The sequence below is a fragment of the Pelophylax lessonae genome, assembly GCF_965119305.1.
Source record: "Pelophylax lessonae genome assembly, chromosome: 2".
In the NCBI taxonomy this organism is placed as follows: domain Eukaryota; kingdom Metazoa; phylum Chordata; class Amphibia; order Anura; family Ranidae; genus Pelophylax; species Pelophylax lessonae.
Window position 1 is genome coordinate 433293163 of NC_138769.1, and position 24738 is coordinate 433317900.

Below are 24738 nucleotides of genomic sequence, written 5' to 3' on the forward strand. Positions count from 1 at the left end.
TTGTTTTAAACTAATAATGGCAGCAATCAGCGACCTTTTAGTGGGACTGAGATATTGCGGTGGACATTCTGGCACTAACTGACACTTTTGACACTTTTTGGGGACCAGTGACACTAATACAGTGATCATTGCTAATTAAATGCACTGTCACTGTACTAATGATACTGGCTGGGAAAAGGTTAACATCAGTGGGGATCAAAGGGCTAACTGTGTGCCTAGCCACTGTCTGTTTTTATATGTACTGTGGGAGGTGATTTTATTAGGGGAAGACATGGGATCCATAGCTTCCCTCCTGTCAGAACAGAGATCTGCCTTGTTTATATAGGCAGGCCGCCGCTCTGCCTCTCTGCTAGATGATCAGCGGGGGGCGGCAGACATCCAGTCGGTGGTACCTGCTGCTGGACTCCCGCTGTGTGTGATCACAGCAGGAGAAACCTGCTAGCAGGGTGCATGCACTACCCTACCCAGAAGAGTCGGATTAACATAAATATACGTAATGTGGTGCAGAGGTGCTGCCCTGTAGCAGTAAAACTTCTATAGGGCGGGTGGTTAAAATTACGTAAAAAAAAAGCCCAAAAAGAATCTAAGAAATGGTAAGCTGCAATGTTTTACATTTTTGCTTCTGGGTTTGGATAAGCTTTAAAGGATAGGTTCACCTTTTCAGGCAGAATTTCACTTTTCATAATAAATAGAAGGCTTTTCCAATGCCATTTCTGGCCAAGCCACTTACCTTCCCCACAGGAGGTTTTAAAATCTAGTCAGCTAATTTGCATTTTTAAAAGGATTTTTAGATTCCATCACTTCCTGTAGATTGTCTCTCAGCATTCACTTCCTGTAGGTCATCTCCCAGAAGCCTTTACTTCCTTGTTGCATCACAGGGCATGATAGGGTGTGTGAACCCTCATTACAATACCACTTCCCACCTACTTTCTATACTATCTGATTTTACAATCTCCTTTTAGAGCTAGAATCAGCTATGTAGTACAAGGGCCTGCCTGATTTTATACAAATTTAATGGATTGGTCAGGTGGGTTCTCCTGTTCCATAGTTCTGGTACATCTAAAGGAAATTGTACAGAGATTGTGCAATCAGATTGCATCGTGTAAGGCCATTTTTATACAAGTACATGAGTGGACGGAGATATTCAGTTGTCAGGCCTTGTTTACATCTCAACATAGCGAAAATTCACATTCTCGCATACTTTTTTTTGGGGGGGGGGTGTTTTGGAGCATTATCACTCTTTGTTCACAAAGTAAACTCATCTCGTTCACTTGAATGGGCTGCCCTAAGTGTAACAATCACCCTAGAGAAGCTCCAGGACTTTTTTTGGAGCAGAGCATGGTGCTTTACTGTAGGTTTTTTAATGCGTTTGATGCACCTAAAGTGATTGTAAACTCTTGTTTGTTTGTTTTTTTTTTAAATAACTAACCTGTTATACTTGTGAAAAAAAGTATAGTGTGCTCAACAGATTGTGTTGAGCGCACTATACTTTTTTTTTACATTTATTTTCCCCATTTCAATGCTGCTGCATAATTGTATGGTTAGCGCATTTTCTTTCACAACTTGTTATACTTACCTGCTCTGTGCAGTGGTTTTGCCCAATACTCTTTAGGTCCCATGGTAACACTCCTGGCTCCTCCCTCCTGCTGAGTGCTACCACAGCAAGCATCTTGCAATGAAAAAGCCAGTCATAATTGCGAGTCCTGGGAGAGACAAGGCTCTAGTGGACATTGCTGGATCAAGAGGGGGCTCAAGTAAGTATTAAGGGGAGGGGGCTGCTGCTCAAGGAAGTTTTTTTTTAGAATGCATGAAGGTAAAAAACCTTGTGCCTTTACAGCCACTTTAACCACTTGCAGACCAGCTGCCATAGTTTTACTGTGGCAGGTCGGCTCTATTATGCGAAACGATGTAACTGTACGTCGCTTTGTGTAACAGATAGTGGGGGCACGCACATGAACTGATTGGCCAGAGGGGGAGCTGATCAGCGAGTCTGGCGGATGCCATGTCCGCCGGCCACCCATGGTCACTCCCCATGGAGACAGAACAGCAGTCTGCCAATGTAAACAAGGCGGACCGTTGTTCTGTCAGGGATGGACACAGGGATTCTGGGTTCCTCCCATATAGGAAAACAGGTCTCTGTGTTCATCCAGTGAGTCTATCCCCCACACAGTTACAAAGCATCCCCTAGGGACACACTAAACCCTTTGATCGCCCCTGGTATTAACCTTTTCCCTTCAGCTGGCGGGTTGGCTCTGTCCCGCAAAACAATGTAACTGTATGTTGCACATGCCCATTCTCCACAGGGGAAGCCAATCAGCAGGTTCGGTGGCCGGAATGCTGCTGGGCACCCGCAATTGCTCCCCGTGGAGACAGAATAGCGGTCTGCTGTTGTAATCAAGACAGACCGCTGTTTTGTCAGTAATGAACACAGGTCCCTGTGTTCATTCAGTAAATACCTTCCCCAGACAGTTAGAAATCCCCCCCCTGGGACACATTTAACCCTTTAATTGCCCCTGGTGTTAACCCCTTCCCTGCCGGTATCATTAGTACAATAACAGTGCATATTTTTAGCACTGAATACTGTAGTAATGTCACTGTTACCCCCAAAAGTGTAATTGTCAGTTAGGTACCTGATCGGTCCACCACAATGTCACAGTCCTGCTAAAAATCGCTGATCGCCAAAAAAATGACATAAATCTTTCCCCTAGTTTGTAGACGCAATAACTTTACCAAAAATATGTAGCAAAATAAAAATTGGCCTAAAATGATGACAAATATGCGATAGTTATATTTTTTTTTATTGGGAATATTATATAGCAGAAAGTAAATATATATATATTTTATTTAACAGAATTGTCGCTCTTTTTTTGTTTATAGCGCAAAAAATTAAAATTGCAGAGGTAATCAAATACCACCAAAAGAAATCTCAATTTATGGGAAAAAAAGGACATTAATATTATTAGGGTAGAGAGTCGCACGACCGCACAATTGTTAATTAAAGTAACGCAGTGCAGTTTTGCCAAAAATTGCCTGGTCATTAAGGGGGAAAACCTAATTCAGAAGTGGCTAAACAAGGATGTGCCTTCAGTTGATATTTCCTAATGGTAACTTCAAAACACGAAATGTCAAGTAATGTGTGTTGGAAAAATTGTGCTGCAGTGTGACAGTATGACAGAAAGCAAAGCCACTCTACAAGGAAGGCAAGTTCAGGCCTAGTGAACGTTTTCACTGAGCTTTGAGGTGTGGGTACTGGAATGAATATTCTGACACAATTCCAGTTAGAAGTGAAGTGAATTGTAATGCTCATCTGGCCAGGGTGCAGCCTCAGATAACCCAGAGATCCATTTGGCCGCAGACAACGTAGCTGTCCTCCTGCAAATGGAATTACTGATAGGAACCTAGCAACGCTTTACTAGTAACTGAAGATGTCTTATTTTATCTTTCTTATGCAGTCTTTATGTTAGTACAGAAGTCTACAGTGTTTGAAAAGTGAACATTCGGATTACAACTAAATGACACAAGTGAGAAATAGGGGAAATTCTGTGCTGGATCTGTAATGGTGTTCTTAAATTTTTAGATAAACAGCATAGTTGACGTATTTTAGTTAAATAAATTACATTGTAACTACAAGAAATGCTATCTTTGTCTTTTAAAAGATCTATAAATTGGAAAGCCTATGCTTAGTTAATTTTTGGTTATTAAAGCAGTACACAACGTTGTTGCAATTCTGTCAGCTTTGTTTAGTGAGATGCATAAAAAGTGATTGAGAATTCAGTAGCAGCAGATCTCCAGAGGAGATAAGAAGTGATTTGCAATACATACCTTCCTGGGAGGTCCTTTGTGTTTGCTTTTATATGCAGGCTTCAAAGCGAAACTATCATATAATAAACAAAATACTTGATCCCGGTAAGCAAATGCATGTTAAAACCGCTCTGGATGCAGCTAGTGTAAATATTACAGACTGCTGACTTGGAAGGTACTACTGTACTGCACATTTGGTTATTGGATTTCCTCGTTTGGCCAAAGGCAGTTTTTATGTTCTGATAACATTTCCGCTGAATGAATCATGTTTTTAATAATCTCCCAAAGGCACATGAAACACACAAAAGCAGTTTGAAGTTTCAGAATCTGGATGTAATCAATATTTCTGCCCCAAACCCTTACTATTTTTACATTATAAGATGATGAAATAAACCGCTATTGTAAATTTTATTTGAAATTTTACTGCTTTTAAATTGTTTTAAATTGTTTACACTGCAACATTTCATTAAGGGAGACCCGAGAGAAATACGTAGGCTGCCAGCCTCTCCTAAAAGTCATTTTTAATGTTGATCTAGTGGCTTCAGTTATTTTAAGTTACTGACCCATAACAAATGTCCAAATTATTATTATTATTATTATTACCACAAATAAGGGTTTCTGCTTCCGTGTGTTGCATGCTTAGGAAAGATCAGTGACTGGAGCCACAAACAAGCAGTATTTTAGCAAGTTACGTCTTTTGTTAAAAATGTAAATTACTTGTGGTGGTGTGGGAAAATAGCGTAGGCCGGCCATACACGATTTGCACCATTAATGGGCAGGATGGTTGTACCAAGCTAATCAATTGACTTCCCCCGCCCGATCCGCCCCCCCCCCCCCCCTGCCCGGAGAAGATAATGGCCCGGCAGGAGGAATTCCCCTGCCAGCACTTCCAAATTGAGGATCCACTGCATGGAGAACACCTTAGAGCACCATAGAGTAATACCATCTGCGTGTGTACTGTTTTATTTACACTGTAAGTCCCCTTATGGAAAATTGCAAAAGTTAATGATCCTGAGAATGGGTGGGACTAAGGGTTATGGCTGAGAGTGCATCCTAACTAAATATGGGGCTAACATTTCTTGTGTTTGACATGCCTGCTGGAAAATAAATTATTATTTTGTAATACTTAGTTGATTACATTTTTTAGTAATATGGTTTTTTAAACAATTAGCGCTAATGGGACAATACAAAGAAAAAAAGTGGGCAATTCGGACAATACATTTAATACTAATGAGTAATTGTTAAAATGGGTAATGAATGGCTAATTGTGACAATATGTGGTCAGCAAACGAGCAGTCATGACAGCAACAAAAGGCCAGTTGGGACAAAAATGAGAAGAGAATAAAAAATAAGCAATCATGACAATATAAGAGCAAAAAAGGCACACTGGAGAGTGCAAAATCTGGTGCAGCTCTGCAAAGAAACCAATCAGCTTCCAGTTTTTATTGTCAAAGCTTAATTGAAGCTGTAGTTAGAAGCTGATTGGCTACCATGCACAGCTGCACCAGATTCTGAGTGCTCCAACTTTACTAAATCTCCCCCACTGTGATGATCTGTCAGGCAGACCTGGCAAAGAACCATGCTGCGTGTCTGTGAATGCGCTGGATAGGAATTCATGATGGCAGCACCGGGATGGAGCAGTGGGAGAACGTTCTCTTCAAACAAGAAAATTCTGGACTAATTAGACTAGTAAGTAAACTTTTTCTTGCTTTTATACAGGGACACATTTTAGGATTTATAAAATAGATTTTTAAGGGTGGAGTTCCTCTTTAAAGAAGACATCTCATTAAAAATATTGTCATCATCCTTTCCCTGCAGGACAAAGTGCATAGAGCACTTTGTCAGATTTTTTGGTGCTTTGAATTCAGACTAGCATCAACAGTGCCCCCCCCCCACCACCAGCACCGCTATCCAATAACACTATTTTGTAGGAGATACCACCTAATTAGTGTTGCTTGACATCATTTGTCTCCACAACAGGTGCTTTCCTGGGAACAGCACCATCTCAACTCATTCAAAGTAAAGGGCGTGTCAGAGGGTGAGTCTGGTCATAGGCACACCTGCCTATGATGGAAGGGACTGAACAATTGCCCACTTTTGTTTCCCAATGGAAGCCAGTCATCATGTCCTAATGTGTATATTGTACTTCAGTCCAGAGCTGCACTTACTCTGTTTTCTAACATGATCTACTGTGGATTGTGCTGTGGGTAGTCTCTGGTATTCATCTGCTACACTGACAATTATGAGTGAAGGCATTGCTCATGACAGGCGCACACACACTAAACAAGAAGGTAGTAGCAACTGAACTCTTCAAGTTCATCAAGAAGAACACCCACAAACTGGGCTACTGACAGGAAGAAGCTGACAGCAGTGACAGCAGTGGGAGAAATAAAGAAGGGATTTTCTACAGAATCATTCAGAGCTTCCTATGAAAAATAAAAGAGGTATTTCTACAATAATCTATAAAAAAGCATTTAATTTTTTTATTGCTTATGAGACTTCTCTAATGAGGGCAAAATGTTTGCCAAAACAATTTACTTTTCTACGCTGTTTTTAAATAAATAATAACGGCATAATTTACAAAAACTGCTTAAAATGCACTTAGAAATATGTACCAGTACAGTAGCAATGTTGTTGTTTTTCTGTCTTGTGAGCTATAGGTAATAAAAGTGAAAAATTTAGTTATTTCCTATGATTTAGTGCAGATGTACCCTTGAGAATAAAGTTAGGATACAATACACTATTTTTTTTTCTTATTTTGGATATTTGATGCAAATGTAAACTTTTACAAAGTTTCCTTAGCAGATGTAATGCCTACGTGCAGTATGAGGCACATGGTGACACTGCAATTGATGATGCTGAAAGGAAAAAAAGCATACACAGCACATTCATAGATGACCACTTAACTGACTTGTTCAGTGATATGTCTTTCATAAAACCTCATCAAAACTTCAATATAGTTTACCTTAGTAGGGGTCTCCAGATGAAGTTGTTCTTAAAATCCAGGTATGATTCAATTGCTCATGCTTTAGAAACATCATAACTAAAATAACCTGTATTCTTTATGGACCAATTTGTCTAGAGGTCTACTGTCTCAAGCACACTGCAGTTCTGATCTGAGTATCTTACTGTAATGGCACATTATGACCATTAAGCATTGCCTGTTTGATCTATCAAAATGCTTTAATGCTTTCAAATCCTCAGTTATAAATTTCAGATGAACTGTAAGTCTTTCTTTTTGCACGATACCTTCACAACTCCCAACAAATGCCATGCAAGCTAGAGGTCAATTTCTACCTTCTTGACACTCCTAAAGCAAATGGCATGTGCTCAAGTTGGTTTGGAAAACTTCAGTGTGGGATGCTGATCTAGATATATAGCAAAATTAATGTTTACTTTGAAAACTTCATGTTCACCCATGTGAACCTGTGTTCACTTTAAATATCCAATCATGTGCTACAATTTTTTTTTTTAAACTCCCCCTGCAAATAATTGTATATTTGAAATAAACATATGTTAAATTATTCTACCAACAACCTTTGCTTCCTTAGTAAATCAAGCATATTGTCTTGCACCTACAGTATATTTTTATTGGTTAAAAAACTCATCCAGCTTCAGAACAGGGTCTCATACATTTAAATCTATACACGTTTTCCATTACCTGTCTCCTTTTGCTGTTCAGAAAAGGTGCCGTAACACTGATTTTAAAATTATTATAAGGTGCAAAAATACATTAGTTTTCATATCCTCCATTAAAAACTAAGCTTCCCTTACAAATCAGCTAGTTAGGTGACTATTTAGCTTTATTACCAGCACTTGGCAGAATCCACCTTAGGGATATATACTGTACATGTCAGGTTCACAGAATTTTTCATATCTCCATTAGAGCTTAAGAGTGTTTTTTTGTGAGAACAGCCATTTTAGTGTTCAGTTTATTGATTTTCACTATACTATAACAAATGTCTTCAACTATTTTTCTTCAGTTTTGCTGCAGCATGTATCACTAAATAACGGCAACAGGTCCAGAAAAAAAGCATTAAATCTACAAAGACCTGCGCAAGTGAACCGTGCTAAGCACAGTAGGAATATCTTGTAGCGTTTCCACTAGATGTTATGTGAGTTAAGCACATGTCTCATGTGTAGATTGGAGTAAGATAAGAAATATATTAAGTGCAGTTTAACATATACAACACCTATAAAATCCATATTTTGCTAAGCAAATATTTTAAAGGCAAAACCTTGTTAAAAATTGATATCCTCTATAATATTAAAAGGGGTTAGAGGATTCTGCCACCATGTGAAGTTCTGTACTGTCATTTGTGAGTGTTCAATGGCTAGAGCAGGGCTCAGATCTTGGCAATCAGTCCTGATAAACTAATCAGTTAAGTGTTCATTCTAAAAAGATGTTCATTATATATGTAATTCAGAATCCATATTTTTGTTTGGTATAGAATTTATGAAATGATAACTTCATTTGGAATAAACGTGACACCAAAACTCATTATGCACCTAAAAGTTTTAGTCTCCTTCCATAATTTTGCACTGCAGCTGTAACAGTTTGTCAGCACACAAAGCGTTCCTTTTCTAATGTCCACATTGGTAAAAATGCTCTGTGTCTCTCATCATGCTAGTCTGTTTTTAGCTCACTCCACATTATCGACACTAGAATTTGTTTTGGCTCTCCCCACACTATCTGCAGTAGCTTCTTTCACAGGTCTTCCCCAGTGCTGTTCTCTGGCAGTTCTGCTTCCACTGTTGACAATACCTACGTGCAGTACGAAGCACAAGGTGACACTGCTAATGAAGATGCTGAAAGGAAAAAAAAAGCATACACAGCACTTTTTAAAGATGACCACTTAACTGACTAGTTCAGTGATATGCCGTTCATAAAACCCCATCAAAACTTTAATTTAGCTTACCTCAAATTGCTTGTATGATTATTATTATTATTATATAGTATTTATATAGCGCCGACAGTGTACGCAGCACTTTACAACTTGAGGGTAGACAGTACAAATACAATACACTTTAATACAGTAGGAATCAGAGGACCCTGCTCATTAGAGCTTACAATCTAAGATTAGGATTCAATTGTTCATGCTTTAGAAACATCACAACTAAAATAACCTGTATTCCTCCTGGTGGAAGCTGACTGCCTATAGGGTTCTCCCTTCCATCTGTCAATCAGACTACTTCCTGCTCCCTCCATTTCCAGTTGGACTTGGAATTTCCAGCTTGGGATGTGGTCAATCAGCATGCTCCTTTCTCCTGCTCCCCTCCTTGAGGTCTATTACTTGCCCATGAAAAATGTAAAGATTCCCCTGGTTTGTGGCCCCAACTGAGCAGCTTCCAGTGCTTAAGAGGGCCACGAGCCAAGGCTACATTATAAAAGCGAGTTTGCTATATAATGGTATTAAACATTACCTTTCTATTGATTTTTAGAATGCCCTCAGAAATATTTACTGCTTGTGTTATTAGCTCACTGGTATTCTAAGAAGATTGTGCAGAGATATGGAGATTTCAGGTATCCCTACAAACAGGAGTTATATTTTATGGAGCTTTATCACTGCATGTATTAACTACATACATTTTTAAGAATACAATGGTTTTCATAATGGTGGCCCTTTAAATCTGAATTTATAGATCATCCTTTGCTCACTAATTAGAATGCCTGTCTCAATTGTACACACTTTAAGAAAATCGGGCGAACATTTTCGTCCAAGGAAGGACCATACGATTTTATAACAATGTGTACACAACTTTCAACAGCCAATTCTGACCTTCTAAAGGAAAATGTCCAAAGGGATAAACTCAATTTTTCTCATATGGGAACAGAACAAACGATTTTTGTTTAATATGTACCATTTTTGTATGATATTGAAACAATAAACAACAAAAAAAAGCCTCTGTCATACGTAGATTATCTCCTTCTTCAGTTCCGACTTGTGAAACAATGAGTAAAATTGGACTATTATTCACTCGATTTTCTTATAGATTGCCTGCAAGGGAAGACTGTTAATACTCACCTTTCCTCCCTCCTATGCCTCTAAATGTTGCTCTGATTCTAAAAAAAAAAAATTCATGTGAAGTTTGAGAGTGTTGATATTTTATGTCCATTGGAACTTTCACTGGTTCCTCCTGTTGACCTCCACATCAATACTGTCATCTATAATGACCTGGTAGGCAGAACCTGTGAGACCTGTAGGGTATCCAGGAGAGTGACAATATCTCAGGATTGGAGTTGTGTTCAGCAAAGCAGTAAAAAAAAAAAAAAAAAAAAAAAAAGTGAGTATTTACAGACTTCTTTTACAGGTAAATTCTACATTTGTTTACTTTATATAGTGACAGGGTCACTTTAAGGAGAAGAAAGAAGAAAGAAAGATTTAAATGTAGGTAGGAGATGTAGTCAACTGGACTAGCAAACATACAGAGTTTTAGACTGGTAAAACCTATATTATTATTATAATTATACAGGATTTATATAGCGCCAATAGTTTGCGCAGTGCTTTACAGTGTGGGGGGAAGACAATACAGTTACAGTACAATTCAAAACAGGAGGAATCAGAGGGCCCTGCTCGTTAGAGCTTACAATCTATAAATTGATTAACTAATTTTATGCAGGCATTATGAAAATGCTCTTATCAATTTTGTTGTTGCTTATGACCATGTTGTTTATTATTATTATTATTCATTTGTCAGTCTACATCTCCAGATTTTTCCAAGTTATTGCGCAAGTTCTCAGCGTTCTAACATATTCTGCTGCCTTGTTAAGATGTGTGAAATTTTTCACTAACACTGACAGTGTGTATTTTATAAGCAGCAAAACAAGGGCAGCCTAAGGTGACATAAATCAAATAAAGAGATGGTCAGAAAAATAAGACTGTATTCATTATAAGACACAAAAAATAGTTCTCTGAGCAAAGGAAAAAGTGCCTGGTCAAATTCACTGAACCTCAAGTGATTGGCTGACTGCTGAACCAATGTAGGACAGCACCAACATTTGCACCTAAGTAATCACAACGGAGATGAACAAGACAACGGGGATTCTGACCTGCACTGGGAAGTGAATCTTGGCCGTGTATGGCACTGAATAATAGGATTTTCAATTGCCTTTCAGATGTCTTTGTCAAAACACATGAATGAATGTTGAAATGAACCCATTAGAAAAATGTGCAGCAGTTTATCAAGGAAGAGAATTGAGCTAAAAATGTCATTGTTTTTTTTTTTCTTGTGAGAGAAAATGTTTTAGCTGCCTAGGTCCATTGCAAGAATCATAGTAAATGGATTTTTGTTTAGTGTTGAACAATGAAAATATTTAATATATATTTTTTTTTAATCTCAGTTAAAATTTATTTGCAAAAGAAGATGTTAATAAGAGTTCATCTTATATTGAACTATAATCAGGCTTCATGTTAAAGGCTAAGTTCACCTTGGGGAAAAATATTTTAGATGCACACATTTTTGCAGATAAAAAATGTGCATTTTTTTTGAGCCTCCAGAGCATTGCAATCACGATCAGCAGATCATGGGTGCTAGGATCCTTCAGAATCTCAGTAAAGCTGTTACTGGAGAGCAGGAAGATCAATGAAATATGAGAGCACTTACCAGTTCCCTCACAGTTCATTAAGAACTACTAGCGATCTGCTGCGGTGGAAAATGGTACTTGTAGTTCATTCATTCACTGATGGCTGTGAATGAATGATATGCCCAGTTGGGCAGAGCCCTGAATGGCCATACTGCTTTAAATTGAAAAGATCCCCTGCCCAATGTCACAGCGGAGGATCAGAGGGGCACAGGTAGGTGCTCTTTGGTAACATATTACATGTTACACCAGGGTAACATGGGGGGTTCCCAGCCAAGACCAAAGAGCTCAACCCGGATCTATAGCCAGACTCTGTCTATGTGACCCTGATACTATAAGGTCTTAGGGTCCACTCTGTCCGGTACGTTCACAACCTTGGGGGAGAGGATCAGTCACTTACCACCGCACCATTGCAGCATGAAATTGCACAAGAACTTTTGCACCTGAGCACTTTTATTTTTCGTTATTTCTTCACTGGCCACCTGCTGGAGTAGTATTGGAATTATTTGTTTCAAAGATTGAAGGACTTTAACATATATTTATGAACTTTATTCACTTCACGGGGTGCTTTTTTGAGTGATTATATTTATAAAGTGCATCTGTATTTTTATACATATTTCTCTTTTCACTTAGTAATTTTATACAATTTGTTTCACCATTTTTATATATTTATTGGCACGGTGGATTAGAACATTCAATATTTTTTAGATATTTATCACATCATAATCCTTGCAATGTACATAGATTCCTCAGAGGGGAATGTTTTTTCTCAACAAAAGTGGAGTTACGGTTTAAGCACAGAGCTTTAAAATCCATTTACAAAGCTAAGGTATTTTAATATCACTGTTCTGAATTATCCATTTACAGGTTTATTTTTGAAGGTTTAACTTATGCTACTTTACCCCAAAAGTTTATTTTTTTATGTTTGTTCATTTTCTATCAGAAATATTCTTTTGATCTAGATGAGTTCAAATGTTAAAAACTATTTTTTTCCTATTGGATACATTATGGGGTGGCTTGTGTATGACATGTATCATAATAAGTGTATTTGCATCTTCATAAAGAACCTTTTATCGCAATCTCATACCATTTGATAGAAACAGGCCAGGTGGTATGCTCCATAAAATGATATCATTTTATCACCTAATGTTCCATTAGCTCATCTGAATAATGGATGCTCTTTGACATATCTCACAATACACCTTTACAACAGGAATTGAATTTTGTAAGCCCCATCATTGTTTGTGACATGTTTGTTTTCTCACATATAGCCAACATTTGCATAACATATGTAGCTTTTGTAGTAAATTATTTACTTTATAATTTTAAATAAAATTAGAAAAGAATCATGCTCTTCACAAAAAGGTACTTTAGTGTGGAGAAGAACATTCCTATGTATGATTTACTAGCTTACTTTATAGATCAAAACATTGGTGATAGTATAGTAATAAAAAATGATACCTGCTATAATTATTAGGGTACTTGCTTGTCATGGAAAGCTCATTGAGTATAAAACTACCTGATAAAGCTGACATGCATTTTATTGGCTGGCCATGGATGAGTGGTTTATGCATCCAGATGGAGTTATGTGTGATTTACAGCTTGCAAACATCCTTGAATATCATGCACCTTGAGATAAAATGATGTAGCCTTTTCTACCATGCAATTTTAATGTTAAAGTTGGTTCATTGTTTTGGGTTACTTTAACACAGGCAACCAACAACTTTATCTTATGTATATTATCCACTTTTTCCTTTACTTTAATTTAGCAGGTCTGTCAGTAAAATAATTTCAGCTTTTACCTGACATATTTTTATTACCTTACAATTCAGTAGATAATTAACCTGAAATGCTATATTTCATGATATCTTCCTGCCATCAAAATATGTCAGAGTTAATGAGTGTCATTTTACCTTTTAGTGAGATCAGTGTTCTGGCATAATTGTTACTACTAATACCTCTATAAAATACTGACTTGGACAGAAGTTTCTGATTTCATTCTCTTTTCTACTTAACTGTTCCAACAAATTAAATCTAGAAGACATTTAACAAAGTATAAGACAAGCTTTAGAGTTGATATACTTACTAAGATATGTTAGTGGCCATCTCATTAAAATACAATGCTGACATCATATTTCCATTAATACCACTAATTTGTGTTGTAACACAGGCCAGTAAAGTCTATAAATGGGGACAAGGCAGCCTTGTTCAAATTAAAGTTTGAAATTGTTTTGCATTGAGTAAAGAGGGGTTTTCACTCAATGTTAGTTTTTTGTGACATCCATGTCATATTGAAGAGATTTTTTTTTACGCTTCCAGTCCCATAGTCCAACGTGAGGGAGATCCTGGCTGTCACCAGGGTCACCAAAACTAACGTCCACATTGAAAGATTTCTCCTCTTTTCTTGTTCTGTGAACAACAAAAAATGTGAGATTTTTGTTTCAATTTCACTCCTTGTGTTAAAAAACAGGTAAATAGGACAAATAGAAAGGGTAAATATCCCTAATAGGAACACAGAAGCAATATAAAAAATGACAAGGGTTCAAATCCCTTTCCGCTCTATCCAAAACTAAGAAAACATTTTCCTTAAGTTATACTTTAAGCTCTAATTCTTGATTTTCCTTTTTTGAATGCAAGGATTGATGATTCCATTGCTTGATGTCAGAGGTTAAAAGGTAGCAAGGCAAGAAAAAATCCAGCACTAGAAATTCCTTTTTATTCAGTAATACAAAAGCAGCCATAGTTAGCTACATTTACTGCACAGTTACCATGCAGCATGTCATCAGAAGTCTCTTCACTCACTTCTACCATGTGCTCTCAGAAAACAACTGAACTGATCCCTCTAGTAATTTGAAGTCCACAGAAAGACCCCCTGTAGGGAGTAGAGGAGGCCTTTCAAAATCTAGTTCACAGCCTACCCATACCCTGGTTATAAAATATAAGCTTAAATAATATAAGAACTTTTAGAGCAGCGTTTCTCAGCCTTTTTTTTTTTAAGTCAAATCATCCTTTAAAATTCTGCACAATCTTAAGGCACCTGATTTTAAATGGTAAAATCCTAAACTAATAATTTCACATAACACAACAACATCCACAAAAGTTAGAAGTGATTTATTCTTCCAAAGCAAATTCACCTTTGCACACTGGTACTGATTGGTATTCCAATATTTTTCTTCTCCCTCAGTCCCCCCCACGCTCAGCTAATGTGACTCCAGTGCCGAAGAGGAGGAGCAGGGGAGGGGCATCTGATGTCCTCCTTATCAATTCATTGATGTGAACCTGTGGCTTTGTTTAATTTAAGAGTAGGCTTGATCTACACACATGGCTTGAATACAAATTTTGGGCAATTTTTAGGCAATTTGCCAAGGCACCCCTGAAGAAACCTGAAGGGACCTCAGGGTGCCTGGGCACCCTGGTTGAAAAAAAGATGTTTTAAAATATTAGCAACATTTTCAAGAAATGTCTTACATGAACATGATATAAAATAAGATTCTGGTGTTGTCTTTCACAATCAGACACCAACTGCCTCAAAGGCTATGTTGACAGGCTTTTGTTTGCACCAGGTGGGTTTAACACTCCTATACAAGTCTGTGGAAATGCAAAACCCACCTAAAGCAGGTCAAATTCGGGCCAGAAGGAGGTTGACTGAAGGTCAAACATACCTGTCATTAATTCTGAATAATCTTAGAAGCATCTAATTGAGGTCAAACTGATGCCATTGGAACAACCGCAAAGCCTGTTGACACAGTCCCTAAAAGTACATCCTCCCTTGAGAAGTCACGGAGAGTTTCACAGCTTTTACAGATTGTGATAGCCTCTGGTTTACTTTACAAAGCATGGATGTTGTAGAAGTCCCCCCTGGAAATCTACGGTTTCTAGTCTCCTGTCTAGTTTGCTTTCTGGGTGAACAGGTCTGGTGTATACGGAAACCAAGGAGGGAAGAACAAAATAATGGTACACTATAGTACATGTTGGAAGCAATTGATTCTATGGAGTTTTGTGTGGCAGGAATAAAATGATGGTGTTCAAAAAGCACTGCTGTAGTTTTTGGGGTGCAGCCTTAAGTGGTGTGGTTGAAGTAAACAATTTAACAAATATACCTTTTTTTTTGTCTCTAAAGTAACTATTAGGGATTAACAAAATTCAGTTTGCAAACAGTTTTAGGAATCTTACTTAAAGTTCACAAAAGTTGCAGTGACCCTCACTGAAGTGGGGAGCATGTTGTTATAAAGCAGCAGCAAGCAGCCCCCCTCCTGAACCATATCAGGACACCTGCCCTCAACATTGGGGGACTTTGGGGCAGGGGGGTTCCCTTAACCATAAGGCACCTTGTCTCCATGTTGATGGAGACAAGGGCCTCTTCCACACAACCATTGGCTATGGGATCTGCAGGCAAGGGGCTTATGGGAATCTGGAAGCCCCCTTTACACAAGGGGGCCCCCGGATCCCAACCTCCCATATGTGAATGAGTAGGGGCACATTGTACCCCTACTACTTCACAAAAACAGTGTCAAAAAGAAATAAAAACACACACTCACAGTTTTTGACAATTCCTTTTATAAAAAAAGGTCCCCTGATGTAGATCCATCGCCAATCATAACACCAATCATAACACCCACTGCATAGTTGGACCCAAAAGAAAGCTCCACCCATGACGAAGGCTAACCACCAACTGCCTGCTCCACTGTTTGACAGTTTTTAAATAGGCAAGGGGTTGGGCCACTTGGCAATGTGACCCCCACCCCCTTGTGACATCACTGACCCAGCATGCATTGATTTGTGATGTCCCACAGGGGTGGTGCCACCAGGTGATGTCACCAGGTGGCTTTGCCCCTTATCAATTTAAGAACTATCAGATGGCGGAGCATGCAGTTGGCCGCTAGCTTTCGCTGCAGACTGAGCTTTTTTTTCTTTTTTTCAAGTCCAGCAGTGTGGTGGGCAACTTGATTCATGATAGATCTACATTGGGGGACATTGTTTTTTTTATTTTTAGTAAAGGAATTGTCAAAACATGGGGGGTGGGATCTCCAGATTCCGATAAGCCCCCTGCCCACAGACTCCCACAGCCCAGGGTTGTGGAGAAGAGGCCTTTGTCTCCATCAACATGTGGACAAGATGGGGGGGGCAGAGATCCCCACCCCAAAGCACTCCCCATGTTGAGGGCATGTGGCCTGGTATGGTTCAGGAGGGGGGTCTGATATGGATTTTGAGGGGACCCCTATGTTGTTTGTTTTTTTTTTTACATTTTTGTATTGCTGGAAATGGCTTACGGTCGGGAGAATCATTTTAAATGTCATTTTTTTTTCTTTATATATGTCAGTTTTGCTGCAGCAGGTTATTTACATGGTACAGATGAGGTACTTTACAGGCTGACTAAGGGGACCCCCAGGCACTCTTTTTAAAAGGAATTTTTCATTTTTATACTTTCAGCATCATTAAATCACTGCTCCTTTAAAAAAAGTAAAAAAAAAAAGATTTGCATTGATATATGTCTCCTATGGCTGTACCTGGGCCCACATACCCTTTTTATGGCCAATAACTTGCATACAAGCCTTCAAAATGGGGACTGTACATTTTTAGATTTTAAGTATAGACTAATGTGTAAATTGATTATAAGTATAAACTCACGCCTTTTGAGCAGAAAAAATATCAATATATCTTCTAAATATAGATAATTAGATAGCAGCATAGCTGATAATAAAAGTAGAATTCCAGCCTCAATCTAACTTGTCTTCCCCCCCTATTAACACTTATGTTGACTAACCTGTGTGAAAAAGATGTGTATACTTACCTATTTTCAGTCTGCTCTGGCCTGGTCATGTGAGCCTCTTTGTTTGCCAACGGTAGCTGCAGGGGAAGGAAGAGAGTGCTCGGCAATGGTTAGTAAAGCCTCTGATCCCCCGACAATGCTGAATAAATATATTGGGAAAAATGTGATGCCATTGAGCACCCAATCCAGTTTTTTATTAATTTTTTGGGATCAGTTCCATAGCTGTAATCCATGCTGTACCACAAGTGGATGTGTATGTGGTATTGTTTTTAATAAAAACGTACCTTATGGTATTACACTATTGGAGTCCCCTTCATATCTTTATCCTTCATGGAGCATCAGCAGAGAGGAAGGAGAAAGCAGTCTGAAGACCAGCACCGGTGGAGCTGCATAGGGCTGTGCAGGGGTTGTGCACTCACAGATCCCTTTGAGCCATCCACCCAGACTGAGGGAAGGAGGGATATGGATTACCCTGACAAGCAGACTGCTGCTGGATATGGCTATTGAGCAGAAATGTGCCCCATGATCTCTTTGTGGGATGGTTGGTAAGGAGCCTATTTTTCCTTTGTGGTGCAGCTTTTCCCCACTGGGCAACTCCTGATCTCTTCTTTTCTCATATGGACAATTCTTTTTATTCACATCAATATTTGTATTTGTGACTGTAATGTTTTTCATAATCTTTTTTGCTCTAGTGACATAACCTTTCATGTTTAATTTTTCCAAGGAATTAGTTGTTATTTATATTTATTTTTGTAATATTGTGATTTATATTTTAATACTTTAGTGTGAGGTAATCACCTAATATTGAACAGTGCAAAAACAGTTCACTTTTAATAGGTGTTTTATTTTTTAGAATCATCTGCCCAGCTGGTGTTTAAAGTGGAGTTCCACCCAAAAGTGTAATTTCTGCTTCAAGGCCTCCTCCCAGGCTCCTGATTGTGAAACTGAGCTTTTGGGGAGGAGAGAAGGGGGAGCAGGTACCCAATTTTGACAGTTACCTGCTCCCACTTTTGTTCTGGTCACCTTAGGCGATCAGAAGTGGAAGTTCTCCTTCCCAAAGTCTTCTGGGGCACATGACTAGTCCTAGAAGACTTCGGGACCAGTCACAGACTGGAGCGGAGTGCTGTTTACGCATGCGCAGTGGGCACCCGGCTGTCCTAGCTGGTCAATCATAGTAGAGATACCAGCACCTCCGAGGGAGGACACAGGGCAAACATGGCTGGGGTGAGTACATTGCTGGATCATGGGACAGGTGAATGGCTGTTTATTAAAGTCAGCAGCTACACTTTTTGTACCTACTGACTTTTAATAAACAAAAAAATTAATGGAACTCTGCTTTAAGTACAGCAGTTCCCCTTTTTTTGTTTTGGTTTTGTTTTTGGTATACTGAGCGCAAGATGGTATTTTTGTTTGCTTATGATGACTAACCTGTGTAAAAAAGATGTGTATACTTACCAACTTTCAGCCCGCTCTGGTGTGGTCATGTGATCCCCTCTGTCAGCCAGCAGTAGCTGCAGGGTTGAGAAGAGGGTGCTCCACAATGGATGTTAAAGTCTATAGGGGTGACATAGCCAATAGGCTCTTTTTTTGCTCCTTCCTCTCTCCTGCAGCCGAATCTGATTGACACAGGGGAGATGGATCACATGATCGGACTGGTGCAGGCTGAAAATAGGTAAGTATCTACAACCTTTTTACACAGGTTAGTCGACATATGTGTTTGGAGTGGGGAGGGGACATTTCTAGGACTAGTTAAGTTTAAGTTGGAATTCTACTTTACAATAAAGTCAGGTAGGGCTTGTACCCCTCTTGGGTTGTTAATTCTATTTGGGGCTCTTACAGATATTTCCTTTCCCTTCCTGTCCTGGTAACAATTGCTTCACCGAGATTGTAACCAAGGGTCAAACTGTCCTGAAAAGAGAATAGGTTGCACAATAACAACACTACTACTTGTACCACAACCTGTTACATTATTTATGGTTCCTCTTAATATTAGGCTGGTGTTTTAAAAAAAACCCTTTCTGAATTGTGTAAGAACCAAAATCAGAAAGACAGGAGAGCCAACCCAATTTTAGTTATTTAATCATGAGGATGACTCATATGACTATTGTGCAGGGCTGGTATCCTTAACAGGGAATTGCACTTTTTTTTTAATAAAATAAAAAAGAGATAAAACCCCACTGTAATAATTACTGGCAAATTGGATCCCAGCAGTGGATAAGGCAAATTGCTGCCAGAGCACATTTTTAATTATTCACTCATCTATAATAAAATGAATTAAAGGCTTCTGGACAGAATTACTCTGGACACCAAAGATATCCTTAATCATAAAAGGGTTGGTTTAGCATATAATTTATTCCCACAGAAACCTATAGTTAGACTCATGAAACCTAACCTGAATGGTTTCTGCACACCATTTTACACTTAAAAATAGTTGAAGCATTTAATAGGAATATACATCCAATAAAATAAAGTGTAAAGTTTTCACTTGTTGATGATTAATAGCAGTGACATGACAGATTCTCTTTACACTCACACATCTTTGAAGATCCCACACCTTATGTTTGAATTTTTTTTTCTCCTTCTTGGATAAAGCTTAACACATACAGTACTTGATAGCTTCCATAGATGGCATTGGTCATATATGTATTAACTCATGAATGTGGACAGTAAAGGCTCTTTGGTGTAAATGACTGTGATTTTGAAAACATGTAGGTCAGCAGCCTTGGTGATTTGGCTTACAGCTTCATGTTCTGATGGAATGTTAATTAGCCATCTTTTCTTGCCTGTCACTGCTGCCACTCACTGCTTCTGTGAGTGAAAGCAATGCATGACATTCAACCTTGCTTCTCTGTAAAATTTGCATCCGCACACTGTAATTATGTTCCAGCCTTGATTTCTTGCAAACCTGTGTGCTCTGCTTCAGATCCACTTTATCTCTTGCTGCATTATGAAGAATAATCTCTGCTAATACAAATGAAAACATCCTTGAGATGAGAACACGGAGGATGCTGCATATCCAACAAGTCATATGATCTCTGACGATGCCTGATTTTATCACTGTGTAGTTTAGTTGGATTATCAGCATATATCTGTGAGAGCAAGTAATACAGGAAGCCACTCCTATAAGGGAGAGTGGGGGGGAAGAAAAAAATAAAAAAATAAAACAGCATCTCAAGTCATGCCAGCCAATAGGACAGAAAGAGGCTTGGGATTTAAAACAGATTTGCAGAGGCAGTGCCTGTGTGTTTCCGACAGGAGGGATGCTCATTTAATGAACGTTGCTTCTCGTGCTCATGTGTGCTTGCAGCACGGTTTAGCTTTGTGAGCCCGACGTGTCAGATTAAGTCACTGGTTACCACACTGACGGTGTAGCAGCTGCATAATAAATGATGGTGAGAATCATGTTAGGCATGCTCACCTAACCTAACTTGAATCATGCGTGAGGGGAGCTATTGGAATTCAAATAGACTTTCTTGTTCCCAGCAGTCGGCAGTAATAGAATGCTTTGTGGAAGATGACAGATGCAGGGAAAAGATGCTGTTTTGCACTATCTTGATTTGTTACAGCAGCCAACTTATTGGCATGATGGAGTGACAAGCAAAAAGCAGCTGGCATGGAAGGTAGGATTAGCAAAGTCATCTTATCGTTATAAATGTAATAGGGAACTGTTTGTGACAAAAGATATGCTAAAATCTCCTGCACGATCGTAGAAGATGATGTGTGATAAAATGGACTTTAAACTCTGTAGGCTGTGTTTCTCCTATTGATTGTCTCTGATGTTTTGCATAATTGCTGGGCTCTTTGGGGCCAGACGCTATATATATTGTTGTTCATATGGCACTGAGTTTGGAAGTGTTGCTTAAAAGTCAATGTCGGTACAGAATGCATGTCAACACAGAATCACCTGGTGCAGCACCATCTGCACAAGATCTGGAAAGCTATTAGGAGGAATTCTTCAATGTTTTGTTCTACATGTTGCTATCCAGAAAAAAAAAAAAAAAAAAAAAAGAATCTGCTCATGGTGAATGCTAAATTGTAAAGAGCAATATCCTCAAGGTTCGTTATCTCCACTTGTCACAGTAGAAATCAGCATCCGGGGTTCCCCTCTTGATTTATTCTGCCTGTGTTCAGCCATTTATTCAGTTGTTAAGAGCAGTATTATATAGGAGAAAAAAACACATTGATTTCCTGCAGGGTTATCCAGCAACTTCAACATCTGTCTCAGCTATTGAACTGTATTCATGTTTAGCCAACTTGATGTCTACCCAGCTGCTCTACCGTTTACTTGCTTGATTAGGGCTCTTAATTTATGTGTGTCAGACTGTATCAGACATGAATTGCAGGGTGACAGAGAGCATTAAATCACATTAAAAATGTTAGCGTTGCTCCTGCAAGTAAGGTATACCTGCTAATCTATGTTTAGAAGTAGTTAGAACTTTGGTTATTAAAAAGGGGGATCCTTTGTATTTAATCCAAATAATGTTTTAAAGAAGAACTGGCTATTTGACACGAGGTTCCTACTCTCAAATATGTCATTTTTACAACAGGTGATCGCTTCAGAAACAAGCTTAGGAAGTGCTCACGTTTGATGCAACACCATTAATTAACATGTCACTATAATTTAAGATCCTGTAGTGGCAGATGACACATTTTCAAGCTGCCTTTATCATAGTAACAGAATTGTGAGCTTCTCAGCACTCAGTTTGTGTATTTTATATGGAAATGCTTAGTAATGGTTACAAAACTACTCATCACTTGTCATAGTTGTACTTGTAATGTATTGTCAGGGAAGGCAGATGGATGAAATAAATGTGGCTGAAAATTAGAAACCTCTAGGCCAAGATGACCATCCAATTTTTATTCTAACTTGCAAGTGTAATCTTTGTTTTTTTCCTTGACATGTCTTAAACAACCTTTAGGATGTCTTAGCCCCTCTTGCAGTACATTCATTATTAATTTAGTGCATTTCCCTTTCCTAACTCGACAGGCAGACTGACCAAAACAGAATGCTTACTTTTTCCAGATACAGCATATGCACATGTCTTGGCTAACTTAGAGTGAGTGAAACAATATTGTGACACTTACAGTATTTAAACATGCTGATTTATGGATGCTGGTAACCGTTTCAGGATTTTCAGCATCTGTTCTGTTTTCTTTCTTTTTTAAGTCCTAGCAAACATGTATGCTACTTAGAAAGTATTCCTTTTAGTGTAGTTAAAAAAATTCAGAGTCCACTGCCTCTTTTTCTTGTTGCAGTGTATTAATGAAATAATTAAATGAATGCTAACATGCTAGCATTGTTCGGCATGGATATAAATCACCTTCATCATCTATACAGGAAACTGGATTTGAGGAGGTTGCATATAATTAAAAACTGATTTTATTTGTTAGTCATGTGCCCAATAGTACTTCCTGTAAAGTGTCAGTGGCACTAAAAATCCCACATTTGGTAGTTTCTAAGCAGCTTGTATCGTTTTCTTTTTTCCAGGTACATAAAAAGCCACTAGAGGTAGCTAGATGTTGTGAGTTCTTCATATCACTAAACAAACATCTAAAAATAAATTCTGAACCAAAGCTGTATGTACTTTTCCTTGTGCTGAGATGCATCTAGTCTGCTTCTAAAAGCACTTGCTGATAGGCAATTCTAATATGCTTTCTTTCAACAACAAAAATATCAGTTACATATTATATGGCTTCTGAAAGTGTTTAAAGATACAATTTATGCATTATCTAATACTCTTTAAAATGTTGCTACGGCAAAGCCAGAAAAAGCATGCATTGCAATTAGTTTAATCTGTCATGATGATTGACCTATGACAGGTCAGGAATAAAGCTGAATAAAGCAACCAAACTTTTATATGCTGTAGCTTTTAACAAGTGTCTTTCTCAGTGTCTTAAGGGTCATGATATATCAGAGGTTTATAATATTGCAGTTTTCAGATACAAAATTGAGAGGCAATGAAAACGGTTAATGGACTGTATCATTACGTGGAATCAGAAAGACATTCTTGGTCACATGAGAGTCTTGGAAATCATGTGATCATACATTTTCATTCTGCTTTCAATGGCAAGGCACACTAATTTACTGTTTAATGTCATAAGAAATTCTACAGTTTTCAAAAGATGAATAAAAAAAAAGAAAATTGCTGTAATTGCTGAGTTAAAAGCATAGGTAACCATTGATAGTGTACTATCTACAGAGCAAAATACATTTGAATGTACAATAAAAGTCACCATGTGCAGTCACTGTTGCTAGTTGGACTCCAGAGCTGTGTGGTTACATATGTTAAAGTATACGTGCAGCCAAAAAAAACCCCCTGATAAATCAGCACAAGGGGCATAATTTACTGTCAGTAGGGTGTGTCCCATGTGCTTATTCATCTTCTTTTAGCTAAAGACCCCCACCTGTAATCTTTCGTTGCAATGTGGGGGGGGGGGGGTAATACAACAAAGGCCCTGTCATAGGGTTTATTAGAGAGAACCTGACTAACTATGCCCACCCTTTTTGCCCGGCTTCTTTATTCATTGAAGTAATGCTACAACTTCTTTTTTTTTTCCAATAATTTTTTTAGGGGGATTTTCAAAAAGAGTCAGTACAATGGAATACAACTTCTATTCATGGAATACATTTATGGAGGATGAGCAGATAATTGAAAGGCCTGCACCCTCCATTCATAGATCTTGTTTCAATCATAGAAGCTGAATGGAGCAGCTGGGTGGAAAGGGCAGGCATAGTCAGGTTCTCCTGATGAGGGCCTGTGACAGCACCCACAAATCCAGAAAAGGAGGATTTTAACTAAAAGCAGAGGCATCAACACAAGGGACACACTCTACTGACTGTAGGTTATGTCCATTGTTCTGATGTTTCTGTCTTTTATTTTGGCTGCACTGAGGTAATCCTTAATCCTAGTCAGTGCCATGCTCAGCTTACCCCAGGCACGTGAATGAAAATAAAAATGGTGCCCTCTGGTGGCTATGAGGCACCTCTATGTATCATGTGCCACATCCTAAAACATTTGAAGAGGAGGTATTAGGAGATAATGGACTTTAACGGCACGTAATATAAAAAAAAATATATTGATTTCCATTAAAATATGTATGATTGCTTGCATAAGTACAGTACATCAAAAGAAACAAACCATATATCTGAAATCACATTGGACTATTAGTGGGTCCCTTAGAGGCAATATTGTTATCTATAATGCTGTTTCATACAAGGTTACAATGCCTACGCATACTTATGTACTGATCTGATTCAGAACTTTGAGCCACTGATCTGGAGCATGCATGTAAATAATGCGTTCTTACTTCATTGGATAAATGCTTAGTTTGGGTTAGATCATAGAAATAGCCAGACGACAAGTATTTTTTCTAATGCCTCGTACACACGCATCGATAGTGGTCCGATCGGCCGATTTTCGGCTTGTTAGTATGATGCTTCCGACAACCGACTCCGACTTTTTGGCCGAACAAAATCTGGTGTGCAGGCTATAAAATTTTTGTTGGCCGTCAACAGAACGGCCGATTTTCCGTCAGTCAGTACAGATTTCGGCAGACAAAAATCAGATGAGCAAGACTGGGCATG

General features: G+C 38.5%; 1 protein-coding gene across 1 annotated transcript in view; it reads left to right on the forward strand.

The window, feature by feature from the left end:
• DMD (dystrophin) overlaps positions 1-24738 on the forward strand; it is a 3625631-nt gene that overhangs the window by 127765 nt on the left and 3473128 nt on the right. The window lies entirely within an intron of this gene.